Source organism: Oxyura jamaicensis, chromosome 4 (genome assembly GCF_011077185.1).
Source record: "Oxyura jamaicensis isolate SHBP4307 breed ruddy duck chromosome 4, BPBGC_Ojam_1.0, whole genome shotgun sequence".
Lineage (NCBI taxonomy): Eukaryota > Metazoa > Chordata > Aves > Anseriformes > Anatidae > Oxyura > Oxyura jamaicensis.
The window spans coordinates 17,878,548-17,903,415 of NC_048896.1; the positions used below are offsets into that span (position 1 = coordinate 17,878,548).

A 24,868-nucleotide genomic window follows, 5' to 3' on the forward strand; every position below is an offset into this window, starting at 1 on the left:
GTCCCTGTGCATTTTAACAGCATGACAGAGGGTATGCATTATGCTTCAGAGCTAGCTGCTTTTTGTTTTCTCCCCTGGTTGATTGCTGGGAAGGGTTTTTCCATATTCTCAGCCTTGACACAATCTTTTCCTGCCAGGACAGGGCTCAAGGCTGCAGTACTCACTACAGGCATCTTACCCAGTACCTTGTATTGGACTCAGCAACTGATTTTTCCATTTAGAAATTCTGACTGATGGTGGTAAGAGGCACCCAAACGGTTTTCTTAAAACAAAGCATTCTTTAACAGTAACAGAAGGAAAGGGACTAGCAGAAACTGCACTGTGGTTGCATAGCTCCAAAGCAGTGGGCAGACCTCTGGAAGCATGTAACTGAAAACCAATAAAGGAGAAAAGAAGTAACCAAAATATTTATATCCCAGCTTGAAAACATTCTTATAATTAATGTTTTCAGATCCATTTCATGATGTTTATAAATTCCAAAGAGTACAAATGTCAGCACAATAAACAACAAGCCTAGATGTGGGGTCACACAAACAGAATAAGGTACAGTTTTCACATTAAAAGATTATTTTAAACCTTCATCCTAATACTAGTGCGTGCTCTCTCCTATTTGGGCAATGCCACTCTGAGGCATTTGAAAATTAAATAAAGGAAACAAGATACATTTAACATGTAGTTGGAATGTGTATAACTTTACCTGTGGAGGTATTTTCACTGGTATCTTGTGAATACAGAATACTCTCTGCTACTGCTTGGCAGGGAGGTGAAATTATATGGAAGCAAGTACAGCATAATTGACGCCTGTGTAATTGGTACTGTTAAAGTCATTGCCTGTATTCTGATAACTATTTCGTAATACATCAGAAACCTGGCAGAGATGAACAATTCATTTGAATGGTGCAAGGTCAAGTTCAAAGCATTCTGCTGAAATAATTCTAACAACAGAGTAACATCCTACCTGCACTGATTTCTGTGCTGAGATCCCAATGTTACCCAGAATTCTTTAATTTCTTTTGGTTGGATGATTTTGATATCTGACTGGTCTGCTCCTGCTCCCATTAAAATATGAAGCAAAAAATTGTGCTGTCTTAAATCAGCCACAGTGATAAAGGATAAAGATCAACACATTTCAGTCCGAACCTTGCTAGATAACAGCTGTTGCTATGTGGGATTTCTAAGGACTTGTTATTTTTATCTGTTCAAATCAAGTCACGTATCAGAAACCTAAAGTAGAAATTGCTCGGTCCCTGTTTCTCATGTTCTTATTTTTCTTTAATCGGTAATATTTTTAGTTTTATTTTATCAAAAGAACAAGAAAATAAAAGTTCCCATTATTCTCATGAGCTTGTGTGAAGTCAGAGCATGTTAATAGGAGGTGATGTAGCAGAGTGTATAGAAGCTTGAGTTCACATCATGAAACAGAGTATTTGTGACAGGTTGTCCTCTTGAACCTTTTTATTGTACCCCAGTCAGAAATTCAAGGAAGACATCTAGTTCAAGGAAGAAAATTACAGTGATAACACAGGTGGCTACCAATAGTCATATGGATTAACATGTCAGTTCTCATTTATTTAACTGCCATAATCTGAATGTTTTCCTTTTTTTATTTTATTTTTTTTTTCTTTTTCCCAATAGTTCCATTTCTTTCTTTCTTTTTCTTTTTCTTTTTTTTTTTTTTTTCAAAAGAAAGTTCCAAAATATGTCATAAGAACTATAATTTTTAAAATAACATTAACACAAAATATTTTATGGACCTCAGTTTTGGGGTCAGAACATAAACAGTTTCTTCCTGCATTTCTTAAATGTGTTCTTATCTATTTCCAAGACAAGTTGTTTCATGTAATAACTGTTAAAAGTGAATGTATGTGTGTTGCAGTTTTAAACTACTTGCTCATTAAATTTTCTGCGTTAAATCTCACTTGCCTGTCAGTAAAAACCTGGCTTAACTTAGCCTAAGGAGATTCTAGAGTTAATATATTCATATACAAATATGTAGTCCTGTTTGAGCTTCTGAAACCTTCATTGGAAGAAGTTTCTAAAAACAGACTCCATGCTATACAGTGCTATATTTACATTATCTCTGGAGGGAAGTGGGGAACTAGTTCAAGAAGGGAGCAGTATATGCTCTGTACTTCATGGCACTGCATCTGTAAGTGCTGTGTGTTGTTTAGCATAGGGCTTGTTAAGAACGGTGCTTGAGGTTAACTTTCTAAATTTTCTTATTATGTGCACACTTGCAGAAATGTTCATTATTCTGTAAAAGAGGTCTATAAAAGCCTAGAGGAGAATTCACCTTGAGCTAGGAAACTCACTTTGTGAGGAGATCTAGGAGATCTATGGTTGTAGAGAGCACAGGACAACCAATGACCAAACTGCTTTAAGTATTCATCTGCGTACTTTCTAAAACACTGTTTAAATGTCACCAGTAGTCGGTATTTTGAGGCTATTTATTGTGTAGAGATTGAATTACACCAGGTTGTAAACATGCAGACAGCACACACATAAGGTAATGTCACAGAATAGATGTGTGCAACCTTCTCAGCTGAGGCACCGATCTGATTTTATATGAAAACACGTTAAGTGCACAGCACTAAACACACCTGTGCACATTTTTCTAAGGCTTTGTCCATTCCTGTGCATGGCTAACTTCTCTCTATAGCGGATTTTTTTTTTTTAATGAGATAAATTGTGTTATACATTAGCATCTGCATTCTGCAATATCGTCTTTTGTTGACAAATTACTTGTATTTATTTATTTATTTATTTATTGGGAATAAAAAATAGCACAGCAGGTGGCAGCACAGGTCCTGCTTGACTTCAGCCTAGTTTGCCCCTCTGAGAAAACTCAGTCACCAGTCTAGTGTTGGTTACAGCTATTAAACAAATCATCTTTGAAGCAGATGATTTTTAATAAAGAAATAGAGATGACCTGTGTCACTGCTCTAGTACAACGAGTGCTTTCTGAGAAGCTCACTGGAGACACAAGCAGCATAACTCCCTGGCAATTTGGGGTAGAGCTGGCTGCAAGGGTATGTTTTATATATGCGGTACAAGCAGAGTACTGCTACGCAGACCCCTGTCTATATGTTAGCAGAAGGAGAAGGTTTTCACAACATATTTAGAAATATGTAAATGAGCTCTACTATGGACTTTTTTTCCCCAGCTAGTTAGCCCTTGCTTGCCATCCTTGGGAAGGGGGAATGATGAAGCAAAGTGCTGATAATCGTACCAGCTTCAATTCCATGGAATTTGTTACTATATTTGCTCTGGGGTTTGGAATCCAAACACATGCTCCTCGGTACACATACAAGAAAAGAAATTTCAAGAAAACAAAGCTCACCTAGCTTCCTGACATTGTCCAGCAGCTTGCACAGGGTGCAAGGTGCAGGTAGCTTGCAGCGGGATCCTGCCAGCAACCACAGAGTGATCATACTCAGTTCCTAGAGAGACGATGTTGCTTTTTCACTTTTTAGGTTTTTGGATGTTGAATGGCCTGAATAATCTGAAATATTCTGGCTAAGCTGTAAGGAGCAGAGTGCAGTAGTCTAAACCTTGTAGAACCCAGGATTTTAAAATCAGATTCTGATATTTAATTCCCATGTGCATCTCTTCTCTGATCCTTCAGTGGGTTGTGTGCTGGGGAGAGTGCAGGGGACATAGTTCAGATCATATTTGTGAATGAGGTGGTCTGCTTTGAAATATCTTGGGCCAGAATTCTCAGTCTGCTCATCAGCTCTAACTATTGTACCCATTCTGTCTCCAGGTATGCCTAAAAAATGTAATGATGACATTGAAGATACATATGGTTTGTCCTTTTTCAATTTCCTTACCTAGCCTGTAGGGAAAAGAAACGGGAATCCTTCTGGCAATACTTTGATCATTAGTTAAAACCTGATGGCATTTGGTTTGGGGTATTTAGGGCAGACATTTTAATCTTGCTGTGCTAAAACCATTTATTTACTTAGTTATACATTTGCCTGAATCACACATTTCAGTATCTGGCTAAAGTATCACCTAACACTCAGGAGACTTATGAGATTATTAGGCTTACTTAGTATTACTGTAGACCTCCTGTGGTACTGAATATGGTTTGCTTGTTTTAAACTTTTTAATCCAGTATTAAGAGGAATTGCCATTAAGTTGTTATAATTAGCCTAATGTAAAGTCTTGACTGGTTGGTTTAAAACTGTTTAGGCCTCCTATTTACCTCAAATCCTCTACCATTTTTTTTCTGAACGTTCTTGCAAACACTTTCTATATCACGTGGGCTAGATTTGTCCCCAGTGTAGCACAACAGAAGTCAGTGGGATCATACTGGAGATGAATTTGATAATACTTGATAATATTTCAGTCACCTACGTTACCGGCCTCTTAGTAATGCCAGAGCCCTGTGCTGCTGAAGTAATGGAAGCTCATTAAGTGTCCAATCCATTTCTCAGTGAGCCTTGTTTTGTGAAAATACCCATTCCTGTTTCTTTGCTTTGTGTGATATCCCCCTCACATTTAATTTTTATCTGCTTATAAGGTGAATTCTGAAAGGTCCTAAGTTTTGTAAACGGGAGGCAAGGTAACAGGAACTGCACAGTGATATCATTCACTGTTTTTACACACATACACATATAAAAAGAGAAAAATAGAAGTCTCAAAAGTAAATGGAGTTATAGTAAAAGGTTTTCTATTAAATGAGTCACAGAAGTAAAAACAGATGTTTAGAAATGACAGTGTCATTTATATGTTGTGCTTCCCCTGTACTGCAAGTACCATATGCCTTTGAAGTGCTGTTGTAGCGTATTGGAGAGGAGTATAAAAATATTCAACATCTGAAGTGATTGCTAGGAGATAAATGAAGAAACATTAGCATTGATTTTGAATCTTGTTTTGTGAGTGAATTTGAACAAGACCACTACTTTACTTTTGGCTCATCTGAAATTCCCACCAGAGGCACTGGCAAAGCTTCCTTCACAAGATAACTAGATCTGACCTAGGACTTCTCTGTAAAAGCTCTACAAGCCCTACGAGCAAAAAGGCATGCCCATCTCCTTTTCAAAGTATGCCAATACCTGACAAGCTGTCATGTTTAACTTCAAAGAGAGACTAAATCCTAATGATGCCTACTCGATAAATACATTTAAAATCTGATGAGGTAATATCATCTGAAGTGATTCGTTAGTTAATGTGTATATGCATGACAGGTCTCATGTAGCAAAAAATAAGAACAAAACATTGAGAGAGTAGTAAGTATGTATATAATATTCTCTCTATATAATACATTACTATCAGTAATATCTTATACAGAGCTGCCAGATAAGTTTCATTTGATGATGTTTTATGTGAATATACTGTTTATGACCCTTTGTTAGTAAGTTATAACCCACTTGCTAAAATTCATATGGCTAAAGGTATGCAATTATATATAACACAATTCCTAAGAGTTTTGTGAAAATCAATTATCCCTAAGAATTCTCTTCTTTTTTATATCCCTAGCAGGGGGAAAGGCAGCAATAAGAGGTGAATCCTTATCAAGCAAGGATTCCATGGAAGAAAAAGAGCTATGGATTCAAATCTACTTCAAAGACAAACAAAACTAAACAAAGGTAAGCTTTGTTAGACCTGTTGTTCATAGGACTGATTGTTAATTCCGCATGGCAGTGTATCAGTCTATAGACTTTCTCTGCTGTGGTCAGCCATTTCTGAGAAAGGAAGCGACCGTCAGCATAACATCGAATAAGGATGTAGCTGTTTTAGGTTGGCTATTAGGAAGACCTTCTTTACTGAACGGTTTGTTAGTCACTGGAATGGGCTGCCCAGGGAAGTGGTTGAGTCACCATCCCTGGAGGTCTTTAAAAGACGTTTAGATGTAGAGCTTAGGGATATGGTTTAGTGGAAGATTTGTTAGCGTTAGGTCAGAGGTTGGACTTGATGATATTGGAGGTCTCTTCCAACCTAAACTATTCTGTGATTCTGTGAATTTTCTGCCCTTCAACAGCGTTGTGTCAAATGCTCAAGCTGAACTTTCAGACTTCCTAAATGTGGTATAAAAGTCAGAGATGTTGCAGTATTTCTGCATTCTCTGTACTTCATTGGCTAACGCTAAGAAGCATGTCAATTTAAAATGGTACTTGGAGATACAGAATGTTACAGACACAACTGTTAAGACATAGGTAAATGCTTGGCTGCCAGCAGTACTACCTGAGGATGGATTGAATGGAAATACTCAGAGAAGAGTAAAACTCAGCAGCACAGTGTGTACTAGTAGCATTCAAACTGGAACTGGAATGGCACTTAACTACAATTGAATCGAGAGAAATCAAAATGCAAAATCAGAGCTCTAATTAATTGAAAATTGGATAGCTATTGCAGTCCTGTAATGTTCAGTCATGTCAGAAATGTCCCTCCACTTCCAGTCATCAAAAATATTTCAAATTTACCTTTCAAAGTATTAGAATTAAAATAAGATGAGAGGATTTTGGCAATCCAATTAATCTCATTGTATTTGTTGGTTTATTTTGACACAATACTCAGCCTGATGATATTTAAGCACTCCTCTTCCCGAGTCAAGGAAGTCAAACATGAAGGCAAAATTCCAGAGGAATACAGATTGTTTCACATTACAAGAAGATAAAGTTGGGCAGTTTGCAAAGTCTATCAAACGTACAGAGATACTACTTAAAAACTGTATCTGTCTTACAGATCCTCCAGGTATTGTCTTCTAAATCCTTTCCCATCAAAATCCCCGAAAGTAGTCTCTAGTGAATTGACGTTCACCTCTGCTCACTGATAGGAGTCCCATTGCAAGTTCTGTCAGAGTGTGGATGTGCTGCAGAGTATGGCTGGAGGCTTGGTTTCCAGTGGTGCTTTCATGGGATGGGAACCTACAACTCTTCTGTTCCTTTATTTATATTTGAAGGTTTCTAATCTACAAAGATATCGCTAGACTTCCCTTTTGCCTTCCCTTTTACCCATGATATCTAGCTAATGCTTGCTTTTTCTAGAGTTAATTTACAAAAGAAGGAAGAAAAAGCAGATGCTGCAATTGTGTCAGTATAAGCAAGTTGCTTCTTCTGTCACTGGGCAATACAAGATCTTTTGTCCTGCACAGGAAAAGACCTGGTCTGGAGGTGGCTGCTGAACCCTGGTCTTTCCTGGTTAATTGCCTTGATAAGCTGTCTGCTTACAGTGTTCTAACACTTCTGCAACATTTAAAATCAGCATTGCAACTGTTTGTGCCCTAGCTGCGAGGCTGGTGGGATGGCTGGGGGACATTCTGCCTCCTCCTCCCAGGCAGCCAGCCTGACAGGTGTGCTTTGTGAAGCCTGGACACAAAACACATGCCCTGTGCCAGTACTGGAAGCCGGCAGTTAACTGCAATAGGAGCAGATTGCAGGCTGGATTCACAGAGAAAAAGTTGGAGTAGATGACTATAATGGAGAACATTCAGGTATAAAACTATCTTTGATAGACAGCAGAGATAAAAATGGGGAATGATGTTCTGTTATGTGCTTTGTGAGTCTCCAAATTATAGAATTGACCTTGTAATAAGAGAAATTTCCTCCGTGAGAAGGAATGAACACACTGCACATGACAGGTAGCCACTACTCTGGGATTTCAGAGCTTACGATAACATACATAAACCAGGTGTGAAAAAATGTATTAGAAGTGTATCGCACAGATTTACACAACCCTCTAAATCCTGAGAACAAGTGTACCACATACCCCATGCCTGAGCTTTTCAGAGCCTGCTGAACAAGCCATGCACCAGAATTAGTGGATGCTTAAACTCTGAAGAGAGAAAAGTGCTGCCACTGCTGTGCCCTTGCCCAGTTTAGGCTGGTGCTGGTGCTCCTGACTTTTCTCCTGTAAATGCTGATCGATCATGCTTAAAGAAAAAATCGCAATAGTGCTGTTTGTGGCCTTGAGCGGGAGATAAGCAAGGCAAAGTTTGTGAAGCTCTTCTCTTGTTAGGCCCAGTGATAAAGTTGGAAGAAGTAATGAAAATAATGCTTTAAAATTTGGTAAGAGATGGAATTGCTCAGGCTGCTTGTCTAGGGAATATAATGTATCTTTTGTTACCCTGGCTATTTTGGCACTACCTTTTAATTTCCTCAAACTGCTACAAGTCTTTTATCTGAAGATGCTTCTATTGTATATTAATGAAGTTATCTAGGCAACGTGGGCTAAAGCTGAAACTCCCCCAGCATCATCCTTCACAACTAGCATTGTCCAGTTAGAAAATAGGCCTGTAAGTGATCCTATTCATCTGAACAAAAAAGAAACCGTTACCGTGGTACTTGTCAGCTGGGTGTAATTCTGATACAGGAGCTGCCCTTTGGAACCCGGTTCCATTACAGATAACATGGTGGTGTCTACTTTCAGGCAGTTCTGAATTCGGACTGTAAGACCAGCAGAAGCAGAGAACAGCTCAGAATGCAGCCATTCCCCACCCCAGCTCCAGTTCCTGCAGATATTCACAGCCAGGTTTTATTCACAAGCATTTACTTGTTCTGTTACTACAAAAAGAATAACAATTATTTCTGCAAATGTTTTGTATTTATAGCGTCATGTGAATAAATTAAATAATTGATTCCAGGAATCAAATTGTGATAGTACTACTGACAAAAATGCAAACGTTGTCATTATTGTATAAATTAAGCATATTCCATTAATACTCTCAAATATTATGTTTTTTGTAGACCCAAGGAACAATATTCACAACCTGGTAGCAGCTATGGTTTGACATACTGTTATGTAAGTAGAATTCTCTTTGTTTTAACAGTGAAAGGGAAGATAGCATCCCAAATGCATGACTTTAAAACAGTCACAATTTTGTTAACTTTACCACTGCACTAAGGGTAAGGGATGGTGGATTAAAGTTCATTAAAAATGCTTTATCTTTACAGATCTGAATGCTGAACCATATTCTTGATCTCATGGGAAGTACTTTTGAAGGTAAGAATTCAATTATCTTCTCGAAAGACACTGTTAAGGTTTGCTCAGTTTACTTTTCTTCTTTTATGTCACTGGTGTTTTTTTCACTGATAGATATTTTGTGTTTCACAAATGTTTATGAATGGCAACAGATCAACTTAGAAGCTACTATGCAAAGGAAATGTTGACTATTTGACTGAAAAGTTCTACTAAGAATATAGGAATTTATTACTCTAGCCTCTTTCTCCATGTAAGTGAGAGCCTGTAGAGACATATGTGGATGGGAAGCGATAAAAGTGTATGTGGGGCATGTTTTGTGGGTGTCTTCTAAAGGGTTTGCAAAAGGTGACCAAGAAAAAACACAACAAAACATTTATTACATTGTAATAGTGTAATATGTGCAATGGCACATGGCTGTGGCAATGATTCTTTTGGACTGATGGGTTCAACAATGCAGGGATCAATAAACCTGCAAAGAAGGAGGATGCGCTAGAAAAGGCAAGATACGGCTGAACATTTTGTTACAAAGACAAAATGAAAAAATTGCAATTTACATTCCAGCAAAATCCTGACATTTTGACCAGCTAGGTAAGTGAGATTCTTTTACATACTTCATCTTGTAAACTATGACAGAAAGGATGGAAGCTGCAAGGCTGCCTTGCAAAGGCTCCCTTACGAGTTTAGGAACAAGCTGAAGCAGAACTGCTGGAGCATGTCAGGGCAGACTGACAACTTGTAATTTAGACAGGATCTGTAGAATAGTTTAAGATTGCAAGGCTGCCCAGTTGTTTTACAGCATATATAATACTAATGCCCTTGGGCTGTGAGTTTTGTGTTGTGACTCTGTAATTTTACCCTCTGGGCACAACAATCTCTGAAACAGAAAAGGAAGGATGTCTGCGGAAAGCAGGATCAGTTTGTACTGATTCTTATAAGGATATATAATTACACAAACAGATGTTTCAAGTGTTATTTATAGTTTGATTAAAAAAATCACATAAGGGAGTTCACAACAGCAACAACAAGAAAAGTGTAAGACTTGCAGAAAGATTGCAAATTTATCAGTAGTTTCCAGAAATTTCTCTTAGATATGATGAATAAATAGTTCACAGTCTGCCGGTGCTAAAGACTATAAGTAGATTTATGTTGTGTTTTGTTTGTTTGTTTGTTTTGTTTTGTTTTGTTTTGTTTTGTTTTTAATTATTATTTAAGAAATTAAACACTGATAAACTGAAGAATACCATTTAATCTGTGTGTAATAGTTCAACTGTTACATAGGAAGCCAGTTGTTCTAAAATAAGTATTTCTTCATGCACCAAAGCATATTTTGGACAGAAGATTATATCTGACCTTCGTGAATATCTGCTGATGTGTATTTCCCCCCCGTAACCCCCGCCCCCCCCCCCGAAAAAAAAAAAAAAAAAAAGGAATGACTAAAAATATATAAGCAATAAGTTGAGTCAGTCGTGTCTTACAACATTACTTCTCACATTACAAATTCTGGGGAATATATGCACATGCAACTGTTCCTGTAAGAACACTTTGTATGGGGCACAACAGAGGATTTTGTTTGTACTTGCCTGTTACATATTCCTCTGAAATGTCTGTGAAGTGGCAGCCAGCCTGCAGATATACGCGATTAGAACTTGCGTTATTTTTTTTTAATTGCGTCACATTTTTATAAAAACTGAGCTCAGATGACAAGTTGGAACACAGTTAAGGTGAATGGGTAGTTCTTTTTTTTTACTGTCTAGGTTCTAAATAATTAAAAGAAATAGGATGTGGAAAAGGGTATTGATTGAGAGGTTGGCCTTGTTGTTTCTGTCAAGACAAATTTCTGCCATGGCATACGTAAACAGAAGACCTGTTGAGGTCAAGGTCCTCACTGAATTTAAGTCTTCGCTCTAACAAACACCCCAAACAGTGTCATACTGAATTAGGGCACCATAGTGTTTAAAATATTATGATTCCCTTAAAGGAAATTGTAAGACTCGGATGTTTGTAATGAAAAGAGTGTGGAGTAGACTGGATAAGGCAATATTTTAGCCATATTTTTAGCCATAATCTGTCCTAATCTAATGGGCTCTTTGTAGTAAGCCTGGCCTGTTGTTGCTGTTGCTAACTATGGTTGTGCTCCTTAGACTGAAATGTTTTTTGATTTTTTTCACAAGATCCATTTTTAGAGACTTCTATTTACTTTCTTTTGACCATCTCTAGGAAGTACTGAACATATTTCATCATGTGGGAACTACTCAAAGTCCTTGCAATGACTGTTCAAAGTTCTCTCTGAAGTCCATAAAATCATTTTTAGTATTTTGTTTTGTACAGCGATCTGCTGATTGTACAGTTGTGTATGTTCTACTAATAAGCATGTCAATTTTTGCACCAACTTAATTAAATCCAGAGTGCCAGATCATTCCTTAGATTTATTTTGGTATAGAACAGAAATATCCCTGTCAGTACTGCTTTCCTGTCTTAAAATGAATATTCTTCATGTCAGGAAGAATATACAATTCCATGAACATACAGTATCATGTTTGGGGTTTAGTACTCTGAAGCTGTGCTTCTGATGGGGTTTTTCAGTTTTGCCATAAGCTGTACATTAAGACAACGTTGCAACTGCATTCTCCTTTGACTTTATCTAGTGTGCAAGCCTACTGATCTCAACAGTACAGTAGATGAAGTGCTGATTTGATCCATGATCATTAAACAACTAGGTGCCCGCTTGGACAGAAAAATCAATATTCAAGCCCAAAAGTGTGACAATGTATGCTACCATAGGTATGGTATCTTGAAGCATACTGGACAGCACATATTGATAGGTCACAACTAATGAACAGTATATTGCACTCTGAAATGCTGCAGATACTTGGGTCTTACGGAGCATAGCAGATATCTTGGTAATACTACAACAGATTGCCTCTCCTGCTGCCTAAAAGGCAGAAAATTACTGCCAGCCACTACCCTGGAAAAGAAACTACTTCTAAACTCCACATGGATCTGAGCAAGTAATGAGAGCGACATTTTTACAGAATACAAATGTTATGTCTGCAAGCGGGTGCACGTTTCTGTTTCATGCATGGAGTATGGCTTAAAAACAAAGATGCAATTATGTAATGTAATTATATGTTCGATGCTTGCAAGTCTACATAATGACCCAAGAATGAGAAGCCAGCTTTGTACAGCTCAGGGCAACAAAAATCATTAAAGTTTTTTAGTTCAGGAGACTAAAAAAGAACTATCAAACTTTGTCTTGACTTCCCCTCTCCTCCTTCCCCAAAAGCATGCAGTGTGGTGGCTATAGATACTAGATGTAATAAGGAATTATTCCCTCTTTTATATTCAAATTGGTTATTTTATGGCTACTGTTATAAACAGAGTTGCAGATAATTTTCCAATCTGGTTTCATGTATAATATAATAGTAAGAAGGGAATTGAACTAGCTTGAACAAAAAGTGTCAAAGAATGAAGCGATTCATAGCTTCAGAAGTAGGTCTCTTTAAACACCACCCTTTATTTAAAAAGCCATCTAGCCATCTTTCAGTTCTCCTTTGCTTGAAATTTCTCCTTGAAATGTACTTCTTTGGAGGATCAACAATCCTTTTTATCACCAGATTTGTATGACTGACTGCTATGTTATTTGTGTTGTGTTCTCTTTTATAACCTGAGTCAGTTTCAAAAGATTTAGAGGGAACAAATGTATGTTATTCCTGATGAGAGGAGATAATGTGGAGGTCTAGCATGATTCATTGATTCATCCTTTTTTTTTTTTTTTTTCTTTTTTTTCTTTTAACCATGCGCCTAAGTTAATTGAGAAGTAGCAGAAACAATTAAAAAGAAAAAAAAAGAACACATTAAGCCTTTACCAGCCTAAGGAAAAACTGAGACAACTTTCTTAGGAGAGTGTTTGCTTAAAAAAAAAAAAAAAGGCAAAGGAAGCTTATTTGCAAAGTTAGTTTTCTGCTGTTTTGATCCTAACTGTACACTGTGTAAAAACAGAATTGCATCACAGAAGTACTCGATTTCACCAGTCACTGCTCCTAACATAAATAAACAACCCACGAGCCTTCAAATATTGATTTACTACTTAGATTAAAAGAGCTAAAATTATGCAATTCCCTTGCTGAAGCCAGGAATGAGGTGAGAAACTATTGACTATTTCAGAGGTTTCATCTCATCATAGGTGAAAAACAGAGATCTTTTAGATTGGCCTTAGTCTCTACTCGGCATACCTTTCTCTTGCTTCTTTTTGACCTCTGTGATAAAGATGAAAATTAGGGGTGGTACAGAACAATTCCACCATCTGGGAAGTTCTGTTACACTGATAACACTCCACTGAAATCATCGTTGTTTTTTAGTTACTGGAAAGATACAAAGCAGTTGCGATGGGAGACAGAGATCCCTTTCATTCAGATTTGTTCGTAAAGACAGTGTGACATACTGTTGCATTGCAGCAGTTACTATTTTTTGTCATGGACTCCTGAAATATTTGCAGAGGAGTTTCAGCCCTTTTGTAATAAATGTAAACCTCCTGACAACAGGTTTGCTTTTCTTAGCTACCTTTCTGGAAGCCTTAGGACATATTCCACTTACCCTCAGTGTATTGCCAGTTGACCCTAACTTACTGTTTATTTATAGAGAGCAAATAAATCTATTTCTGATTTGTTTTCAAAAGATGATATAGCCAAGTTTTCAAAGAATGCATTTAAATGTAACTATTTCTTATGACAAATAGAAGACCAACAGCTACATCAGTAAATCCTCCATACCTCAGTCAGGCATTGGCATGCCTGCAGCTACAGGAAAGGCTGCCCGTGGTGCTGTTTCTAGAACCTGCCCAGAACAAGGCGCTTTTGGCTCTTCACTTGTACACCTTGTCTTTGGCAAGCTTAATTTAGGACTCATTATCATAACTGTAAGCTGACAGGTTATCTTTTTCTGTATTTAACCATATTTTTTTTTCTGTAATTAACCATTTTGTTTTTTTCTGACTTTGCTGAAAATATCAAACTGACTTAGAAGCTCATCCTTCTGAAACAAATGAATGCCAGAGTGCCTAGTTCTTGCTGGGCACTTAGTATCATCTTACAGACTGGGCTCCTTTCAACTGCCTTTTTACTTGACAAAAGATACTATGACTTAAAGAGATGTCATATATTTAGCATACATTAAAAAATCAATATTTTAACTGCGTGCAGAAGTTATCAATTGTGCCTATTACTTTTGTTTAATTAAAGTTTTTTTTCTCTCTCTCTTTTTTTAAAGTAGGTCTTAATGAAAATAGGAAAAAGTGATTTAAAATTACAAAAAGTAGTTCTGAGAGGTGAAAATGCAACCAGATGTATGCACTACTTCAGATGATGGCATTTCTTGGCAATTCATTTGTTTTACTAAACAGGAAACCATTGGTATTGAACATGATAGTAATAATTTTTAGTTTTTAAAATTATTTTTGTATAATGGTAAAGCCTAGACCATCTAAAATGTACAGTTCCCACTTCTCCCATCTTGGAAAGAAAACAGAACTGTGAAAGAGACCCCAGAAAGCAAAACAGATTATCAGAGATTCAGAGGGGCTCTGCAGAGGTAACGGGGTTGTGGGGCTGTGGATGTTTTGGCTGATCTGCCCTGCAGCTGCTGGGGACGGTCGTAACCTCTTGCCTCTGCCTGCAAGGGTGCAGGGTAGGTCCCATCTGGTTCAGCTCAGGAACCAGCTCACTGCAGGGCCAGGCAAGTATCTCTGTGAGTATGAAGGGCTTTTGTCTTATTCTTTTAGGGACAGCTGCTAGCCCAGCCCTAACAAATCTGTCAGGCCTTGCAGGCATGGAAAAAGGCTAGAGGAAAAGGAAAGTGGAGAGCATACCTCCTGTTTAATGGGACAACTGGGGGGTAAAAAAAAAATGAGGAGGGAGTGTGATGACCCGAGGCTCAGAAATGATTGAAGGGAAGGACATTTTGCTGAGCACACAAGACCATGCACTGAACCTGACTGACCCACTGGCCTTCGTATGGCACTCAGGACTGCCTTGTCCAGGGCTGAGAGAAGGTTGACGAGGAGGTCCCATGACTCGCTGAGGTCTCCTTTTAGGAGGGTGTGAGGGAAGAGTTGCAGCTACCACACAACACACAGCACCTGAAACTGACGTGGGAGCAAGAATAAGCAGTGTGAGGTAGAGGGATGGGAGCCCCAGCTTAAATTTCTTTGGAGTCCCGGGACACTGCACCTGGAGAACACTAGACTTGTCAGCCTAGAAGAGAGATGAATGAGGTAGTAGTGCACGGAATCTGTGGCACAGACCTACAGAACAAGGAGTGACATGGAGACAGTTATGAGACAGCAGTAATTCATGGATAATTAGCACAGAAGTCAAGGGATATCAAATGGAAATACCAGACAGAAAGCTCAAAACATAAAGGAACAATTTTCGCAGAGCATGAAAACTGTGGAATTATATTGGGCTGTAAGCAACTGGATTTTTCTTCCACAAATTTGTCTGTCAAGGGCAGGAATATGCTACTTTTAGCTAAAAATCACTAAGCTGCAGACTTCATTTTCTTCCCCAGGGTGCCAGCCCCTGCTGGAAGGAGCAGACCGTACCGGCCGGTCCTTGTTCTGACCCAGTGTGGCCATTCTGGGGCTCTGGGTGGCTCCCACACAGAACACGCTTCCTGATCCACTGGCAGGATACATCGTCACTAATCTCCATTAACTTAAAATTTAAGACTACAGGAAGTAAAAAATACTTGGAACAAATTGCAAATATATTCTCCTACCCACTGACCTTTTATGAGAAAGATTTGGAAAACAGGCTAATGTGTCCGTGTTTTACTTGGGGAAAAAAAATCTCTACCAAGTTTGTTTGCCTAACCCTTCCTTAATAGGGAGAGGTTAGATCAAGAAATATCGAGTCTGCATAAAGCCTTTGGGCATCTTGCACAATCCAGGCTCTTTCATTAGCAATGACCTGACAATAAAGAAAACAATGAGGTTTGAAACAAATTACAGCGAAGTGAGAGCAGTAAGGGGCTGCCCTAAAATTCGTATGGCCCAAGCAAAGCAAAAACCACACGGTACTTCAGTTCAGCCTCAATGCAAGGAAGTGATGCACTTTGTGCTTTTCTAAGAACTATTACGTGTAACGCCCACATAGCACATTCAGCTGTTGCCAGAAAATTTTAGCCTCCTGCAAGGTGCCGTGTTTAATAGGAACAAATCGCTGATACCAAACATAGTTACTGCTTGCTTTTTAGTTTCGCTTTTTTCACGTCCTGCCCCAGTCCATATGGGCTGGGGGAGGACTGTGCTGGGCATCTGCTCGGGATCGATGGGAGCATGGCGCGCTTTCTCTTCTTTCACATGTTGTGAGATGTGGCTGTGCATCTTCTCGAAAGCTAGTTATTTTGTGCTCGCCCTGCTTGGAAGAAGCCTCAGACTGCAGCTCATGTACAAGCATCTGGCCAGCTTTTGCATGAATCACAGGGATATTTGTGGCCTCTGGCTTTGCGAACCGCACTGTGAGCAAGCCGAGCTGCTCTCCTCAGCGCTGCGGCTGAAACCCTCTTCTTGCACCGAGTAAGTCCCCGTGGCGTCCCCCTGCTCTGCGAGGCGGCCGGGGACCCTCAGGGCCCTCAGGAGAGGAGGCAGACCCTCAGTGCTGGCCCGGCCCGAGGCAGCTGGACTGGGGAGGGGGATTTGGGGGGACCGAGCCTGTTGACTACAGCGGGGAGACGGCGGCGTGCTGAGCGAGGGCCGCGCTGGAATAGCGTTGGCAGTCCGCTGTCCCCAACCGTCCCCCGGCCTCGGGCTGCGGGGGGGACACCTCAAGCCTGAGGGGACGGGCTGAGACGACCCCGGCCCCGCCGCCCCCCCCCCGGCCCCGCGCCGCCCCTTCCTCGGCGGCGTCGCGTCAGCGGAGGCGGCGGAGCATTGGCGGCGGAGCGGGGGCTCGCTCCTCCTCCTCCCGCTTCCCCCCCCGCCGTCCCTTCCCCTCCATCCCCCCACCCCCTCGCCGGCTCTCAGCCATTTTAGCAGCGGCAGAGCCGAGGCGGGCGGCGTGAGGCGAAGGGGAGCCGAGCCGAGGCGAGCCGAGGTGGGTGTGCGCGGCGCAACACAACGGCGGCGGTCCCGGGGCCGCTCCTCGCCCCGCGGGGCTGAGGCGAGCAGCGCCGGGGGGCTCCGGGAGCCGGCTCCGGGGCTGGCCCTGCACGACGGGGGTGGGACCGCGGCCCTGGGCGGAGGCAGCCGGGGCCGAGGCTTCTCCCGGAGCCCCCCGCTGTCCCCCGGAGCCCCCCGGCCGGTGCCGGGCTGGGGACGCGGCCCGCGGCCGGTGTGAGGCGGTGCCTGGCCCTGGCGCGGCCTGGCGGAGCCTGCCCGGCAGCCGGGTGCCCTGGGGGCGTTGGGTTCGGTTTTTTGTTGTTTTTGTTTGGTGAGGATGCTCAGGAAATGGAGACTGAGGTCATCGAGAAGCGTTTTGTAAATTGTGACTTCTTTCCATAGAAAGTAAACCGACCGCTCTGCTCCCCCAGAGGTTGTGAGAGAGGGCTGTCAGGGTGAAGATGGTATCTGTCGTTACTTCGTTGTTCTTTTCCTTTTGGACTGTTACAGCTTAAAAATACAGATATGACATGCTTTGCCGTTTAATTTTAAAGGTAAATCTGCATGCTTTGCCTGTTCTGAGTGCAAAAAGATAGCAAATAAGGCTACAAATAGCAATTAGAAACATACCGTCTTTCTATTTTTGAGTTCTACATTTTGAGTCATTAGGATTTGTCATCTCTGACTAACTGCAATGATGGGAACCATGGATGTTTCTTCCTGCCATGTGAAAATCTTAAATTTTAAACAAGCAAATCCCCCAGCCAATCTCTTCTCCCAAATAAGAGACGTAATTCAGTGTTCCCCAGGTCCAGGAAAAAATGTTTTTCCTCTGTTCTTCATGCTTGGATACAAAATTTGCATTTAACACAGTTCCATGGAAATCTTAAATATTTCCATCTAGAAGTTATTTTAGTAAATATTTATGTGTTTTTAATTTCCTTCCCACTTCTTTGTATTTGCAAAATCCCCTGCATTGTTGTCTTAAGCTATACGATTATATAAAACTTAAAACAGGCCTGACAAATTTCCTTCCCCTGCACTGCCCAAGAAAAGCCTGTGATAAGGTTTATGTTAATGACTGAGGGATTTGCATCTCATGCAAACTTTACTTACGCCTTATCTTTAACGCTATCTGTAACATACGCTGTGCTAGCAAGTGGCAGTGTCGCCTGTTGTCTGCTGGCTCAATAATCCCATGTTTATCAGCAACTATAAATTTTCAGCACAGTAAACTACCGGTGTTCTGTGGATGACACCTCCTGCTAACAAGGAACTTATGCTCCAGCCCTTTTATAAAGCTAGGAAGCAACTCTTGAACAAGTTGCTAAGGCAAGGTGTTAGATACAGATGTATTCCAAGAGATGGCAAGATACCCATCTAGTAAAACAAATGCACCCTATTGTTTTAAATGAAATTAATTCCCAGGTGAAATATTTAAACAATAGAGCCAAATAAACATGCATAAATCTATTAGAGTTAATCATTAATAAAAAGGTAGTTAACGTGACAAGTGATTGAGTGCCTGTTTGTAAGAAAAATGTTTTTTGTAAGAAATTTCTAATGCTAAAAAGAATTGGAGTTAATTATTAAGGGAAGTCTTCATTGTACAGGCCTGTGGTCACTGTGCTTCAGGACATTTATATTTTCAGGAGAGTGGGAAGCTTCACAGAAGGAAGAAGGCAATTTTCTGAGAAACAAAACTTCCAGTCTTGTTCCATTTGTTCGTATGTTGGATTGTTATTTAGCTGGTACAGTCTCTCCCAAAGAACACCTGTTTTGTGGAAGGTACATCTCAAAAGCTGGCCACACTACCTTAATTTTCCTGTATTCCACAGCAGCTAGAGAGTGACTACTTTGTGCTCAGCTTTGTTTCAAAGCTGCTGTACCTCCTCATCCCACTGTAACAGGGATCGCTCTGACACCTTTCCATGCAGGAGGTGCTCAGGGGAGTAGGCGAACTGTACAGCGGGTCCGAAGGGGAAATTTGAGAGAGTATTTCTCCTTGGTAAGTGGAATAGGTGGCTAGGAATTATTAATAATTTGCTACTGTTTGTCCTTGTTTTTCAGTGAAGGGGGAAAAAGAAATCAGGATTGTCCATAATCCACAGGCACTAATGACTGCATGCTTCCTCAAAATCTTGAACTTTATAGGCAGACACATAAAAATGAAAGCTGACCCCAGCACTAATTACTTCTGTGGCCGCATGCTCACGGAATAGCTTGTGTCATGCTGAAAGTAAAACATACGCTTGAAGTGGTGTGACGGGTTTCTTCCTTCTGCTTCTATAATGATGCATGGTTCACGTGAAGCCTGAAAGCGCCAAGGCCCTTCCCCGCAGATTGCTGTTTGTGTTCTGAGGGGTTGGCTGGGAGAGACTTGTCAGAGTCCTGGATCTGCTGGAACTGTGAGAAGTTTTCACAGGTTTTATGTGAACGTGAGCTAAAAGCCCCTATACAGAGCAGGGCTCGCGTTTGCAAAGAGGAAGACTGACTAGTTGCCAGAACTGCTTGGGAGGTGCGGTTTCAGTTTTCTTCTTCACAATAGATACTTAGCGTGATCTGCATCGAGCCACTCAGCTGAGATCAACAAAAATAATTGGAGAGACCTTAAATAAACTACAGGAGGTTTCCTTTCCCTACCCTGCTGCTCCTTAGAGCTATCAGCTTCTACCTCGTACTTCATATGAAGTATACTTGTAATCGAGATACGGCTTTCATCGTGTGCCAGCTGCACATAACATTATTTACCTGACCAAGTGCATGATCCAGAGGTTAGGAATGAGAGGTGAGGGCGGCAGCTCCCTGCGCTGCTGTTGGCCTAGATAGGAAGCCCTTGGACTCTTCAGGCTCCTGGGCTGCTTCGGACGTATGCTGCCGTCGCTCCTAGTAGCTTTGGAGCCAAGACTAATCTCGATGCCGGCTTGAACTTGATCTTCTGCAAAGGTTAGGTTTGAGCAGTGTGTGAGGCAGGCATGTCGGTGCAATTTGCCGGGGAGTTACTTTACCTTTTCAGATGACCCTAGTGATGGCAGACAGCTCAGAAGGCTTGTGGAGCCATTCGTCATTACGGAAATAAATTACACAGGCATTCTTCAGCAGAGGAGCAGAAGAAAGGCGATGGTGGGCATGGAGTTAAGGGGGGAGATATTTTCTGCTAGCCAACATGTTGCCAGAATGTTGATTTATTTAATGAATTATTTTTCAAGTTTGTGTATGCGAGTTGCTTATTGGAAGTGAGGGTGGAGCTCTTGCTATGGCATCAGAAAGTTAGCATGCATTGTATTTGGTTTGCTCTTAGGTTAATAGCTGTGCAGTGTGGACATGGGAAATTGCTTCCCTCTTTGCTCCAGACAGAGCCAAGCCTCAGACCTTCAATTGAAATCAAGAAGTACTTTTCACCTCAGTAAAGCGTTTTGTAAGGAATCCTAGATATTGATAAAACAATTTAAATTTTGCATGTTTTTGCTTTGTAGTACAGCTGATGTCAGATCGTTGGATATTGTGCAGCTGGGAGATCAGTAGGCTTCCAGGTGAAATAACTTCATCTCCAAGGTGGACATAAAGTGAGCCACCAATTATCACAGATGTACAAGTCTCCAAGCTGGATCGTTTTAAATCCAAGGCTCTTAAGTCTATTATACCTGAATCCGGCAGTTGTTCAGTGTGGAGGAAACCAGGGACCTAGGATTTCCTTTGGTGTATGTTGATGTGATTTTTGATTCCTTCGAGTACATTACTGTTGTACCAGCTGAGCATCTTTTTTTCTAAAAGCATACTTGTAACTTGCCTGTTAGGCAACAGATTTATCTTTCTTTTTTTTTTTTTTTTTTTTTAATTCTTATTATAAATTCACTGGTCTGTCAGAAACAGCTGTTAAGTGTTAAAAATCAGAGCACGTACAATTCCTTTACTGCGTGATGATGCCGTACCTTGTCTAATTATTTTTGTTTGTTACTTTTTTTAGTGTGGGGGGAAAATGCTCTTATTTCCATGCACTGATCATCAGGAATGTTAATAGCATAGATGCATTATGGCAGTTAAAATATTAATGTACATACCAGTGGAAAAAAGCTAACTTTTCTTGAAAACCCTTGAAATTAGAAACAAGTTGGCACGACAAGGACAAGCTTAAAATAGCACACTACATTCCAACACTTGCACTCTTAAAACTTTTTTCTAATTGAAGACATATATTATTGTAGTAACTCTGAAGTGGTGTTCTGGCTTAGTACTACTTCTTATAGAAAATAAGACTGCAAGTGAGTAAGATGCTTCACAGAGATGCTTGTGCTCAGAAGATTTCTATAAAAATGTACATTTATGATAAATGTACAAATTATTTTTAAAATAGCTGCTAATGACACACTTAGCGTACCTCATTGTGCTTTGCTTCTAGTATAAGCATGGTGAACATGTTAAAAACTAAAAAATCTTAATGTCCAGCTAATGGTGATGTTTTGCAGAATGACTTGTTAGATCTGTGCAGCAGATCTATTTATTTTTAAAGATACTTTATGATACCGTGCAACCCATTTTAAGGTGAAAAGGTATTAGTACAGTGCACTCTGTCCTTGTTCTACTTAGCTTGGTGCCTTACCTAACTGTGTAGCATTCTAAATTTAAGTAACACTTCTTAATAAATGTGACTTTCATTGTAGGAGACGCACAACAGTAGCTTTGTTCTGCAGGAAGTGATGGTTATGGTTTCTTTGGAACCACTGCTCGCAGTGAGCAAGATGTGCACCAGAGCTGTGGTACTCCGTGTGAGTAATTACTCAGTTTCAACTGTACTTACTGCAGTTAGATGTCTAGTTCATAGAATTACTTGTTCGTGCATTTGCTGTGCAACTTTAGAAAAGTAATTTGAGTAGCAGCAGTTCTCTTTAGCGAAGGTTCTTACCTGAATGCTGCTCTTCCACAGCAGCCCACAAGCGTGCCACGTGTGCAAGGCTCCTCGTGAGCAGCGCTGCCCAGTTGCACCCCGGTGTGCAGTGTCGTGTCTCTGGGCTGCAAGCTGGGGTTACTGGGGCTGTGTGTCTGCAGCTGCCACCGCCTCCATGAAGCCTGTGGTACAGAATAAAGCTCCATTAGCAGCTGCAGTATACCTTTATGCTTGATAATAACGAGCATTGTAATTGTGATAGATGTTTAACCCTTACGCAGTTCTGCTTTTTAAGAAGAATTCAAGACCTTACAGTCATCTGTGGAAAGCTGGTGGGAAGTTGGCCACTTTACCTAGGTAAGCTGGAGACTCTGAAGTTCTCCAAGGAGACTCTGAAGTTCTTGAATTCATTTTCAGAAGATTGATCAGAAAATGACAGTGAGCATTGTTTGGGTGGGCAGCTTCATGAGAACACATTTTCACCAGTGAAGTTCTCATCTCTGCTAGCTGAGTTAAGCTGTCCATACTGAGCTTGGTATGCGTGGCAGGTTACACCATTCCCCGTGCTGGCTGTACAGATCTGTCTGGCATAGCTTTAGGTATATCTCCCTGTTCCTGAGGATCCTAGTGCAGAATGAATGGCATGCCAGAATCTGAAACAGGCACTCGAGTTCTTAAAACAAGACACTTCAATAAAATAAGATTCTTCTGAACTACTTGTAATGCCAGGGATAGATAATCTAGGCATAGCAGCCTGTGTGACAAGGAGCCAGAGAAGCTACAGATCCCTTTAATCACTCCTCTAACACTGTTTTTCTATCAAGCAAATGATTTACTTTCTTAGCAGAAGGAATAGAATGTTCTGGGGAACGAGTGGTCTCTCAGTGATGTCCCCTGTGGCACTTCTTAATTTGCAGGCTTTAATTGGGCTTGTGTTGAGAACACTGCGAACAAGAGCTGGCTGAAGGGAGAAACTCAGGGTTTCTTGTTGAAGCCTTCCTCCATTAACCTTGAGGCTTTTTTATTTTGAAATGGAAAGCTATTAGTAGAGCAGTGGGGAGTGGAGGAAAGGTGTATTATCAGATGCTCTCTCAAATAGATGGCCCAAGGTATGGCTTTTTCCTCTCACATTGATGCTAACAGTCAACTTCTGAGGGAGCCTGGACGTCTTCTAGATTTCTGCAAGATGTTTCTTGATCACCTTTCCCTATGAACCTTACTAACACCCTGACAAAACTTGCTCAACTTTCTGTTGGCACTCAGGGAGACCTCCTTACCAAATGTTTGGGGTGGTCAGAGTGGTGTCTGTGTGAGCCCATGGTGACACGTGGGCACTGCCACTGATGGGGATAGCTTAAGCTCTTCTGCGTTCCTAGGACAGTCAGCAAGCTGCAGGCAGACAGCTGTCTGGGGAGCTGGGTTAGGGTCTCCTGTGTGATTCTTGCAGGACAAACTGACAGTCACCTGGATGCAGAAGTTGCCTAGTCTCAGACTGGACTAAAACTCCATGATGAAGCAAGGACAGTTTCCAGCTGGGCCGAAAAGCATTCAGGCTGATAAAATGTTTGAACCTGATTTGTGAGATTGCTTCTGGGAGCTCTGCTGCAGTCTGCCAGGTCAGATGTCAGCTGCCTGCAGGAGCTCTTCAAGTAAGACGCTTGGTGATGCTGAGCACTCCAAAAACCCTCGTTTCCATATGGAAATTTTTCAAAGCTTAAACAATGCAACTCAAAACAAATGCCAAGCATGCATGAGCTGCTGCTTAGCTCTTAATATACTGTCCCCTGTTCCCAAATAGTTACATGCATAGCCATATCTCTGCCCATCAAACCCTTTGCAGTGGGGTGGTATCCCCTGTATACCTTCTACATTGTCAGAGAGTCACCCATAAAATAATCGAGTAACTGTCCTGCTTGGTAACTGCCCCTTAAGCCTTCCTAAGAGCAAGGTTTGCACAGATTCAGCTCATGAAAGTAGACAAATATTAGCACAAAGATCTGAATAAATAATAATATTAAGTATGTAATATTGCAAAGAACACTTCTGTTCAGTGTTGGTAGTTGTTAGAAGCATTTTTTTTCTATTTCCCAATTCAGTCTCTTGGAAAAGAATGTAGGAGGCACTGCAGAAAACAAACAAACGGTTTCTGCAGAGAACATGTGTGCCCCAAGGCACTTCTGTGGCAGTCAGAAAATCTTTATGCATCACGTAAGAGCAGCACTAACACCTGTGTTTGGCTTTCTTTACGAGTCTGCTAGTGCAAGCAAGTTTTTCTTACCATCCCACATTAGCAGAAACGTTTTTACAGATAGAAACAGTGGCACATAGATCTGTCCAACAGCTTCTCCAGCTTCTTGCTGTGGAGCCCAGAGGCCTCCTGGCTGTGGATGGCCGCATGGCTGGGCTCTGGTGCTGAGCCTGCAGGAGGGAGCCCTTCATTGGATTGCGTGCCTGCTGTCAGAGCGTTATCAGGCCACAGCATCAAGGGGACACGCCTGTTGATTTCTGCCCCATATTTTTTTCTACCAGCTACTCTGCTGGAGCATATGAACCATGCTTGGTTCAGCATAACGTGTACTGATGAGCTTGAAACTAAAGCCAATGTCTCACTGGTCTTCTGAAGTGAAAGCTAAAGGTGTGCAGGTTTCTGACAACCGAGCATCTCATTGCTCGTTTTACATCCAGCTCACCTGGGTCAATAGCAAGCCTCCTATAAAGCAGCATTCGCTAAAATATGGCATCTCCCAAAATAAAAGATGATTTATTTCTGTGTTTCTGTAATGATTGCTTATCTGGCCACAGGTCTGATTTGATGTTTTAAGTAGGTGACTATTTTATAAATCAGATTATGTGCATTTCTGTACACTAGGAGCCGCCCGTACGAATAGAACCAGGAAATCTCCAGAGAAAGGAGTACAGAGATGCTCTGGATTGCAGATAAGGAGCACTCATCCGCTAAGGCC

The 24,868-nt window shown here is 41.0% G+C and overlaps 1 protein-coding gene and 1 long non-coding RNA gene across 10 annotated transcripts in view; both read left to right on the forward strand.

Moving 5' to 3' along the window:
- The first annotated feature begins 8,415 nt into the window (after nucleotides 1-8,415).
- On the forward strand, nucleotides 8,416-14,111 carry LOC118166058. Its single transcript, XR_004750330.1, has 3 exons — nucleotides 8,416-8,745; nucleotides 8,898-8,946; nucleotides 13,945-14,111. It is a non-coding gene; the product is annotated as an uncharacterized LOC118166058 (long non-coding RNA).
- A 2,126-nt stretch (nucleotides 14,112-16,237) lies between these two features.
- The window catches only part of ACSL4 (acyl-CoA synthetase long chain family member 4), a 38,744-nt gene continuing 30,113 nt past the window's right edge, over nucleotides 16,238-24,868 (forward strand). For 2 of the 9 annotated variants that reach the window (XM_035324624.1, XM_035324627.1), the window contains exon 1: nucleotides 16,845-17,015. The gene's annotated coding sequence lies outside the window, so the exon portion shown is untranslated. Of the gene's footprint in view, nucleotides 16,499-16,843; nucleotides 17,016-24,868 lie in introns of those variants that run through there. The other 7 variants (XM_035324625.1, XM_035324628.1, XM_035324623.1 and 4 more) reach the window with 6 other exon arrangements.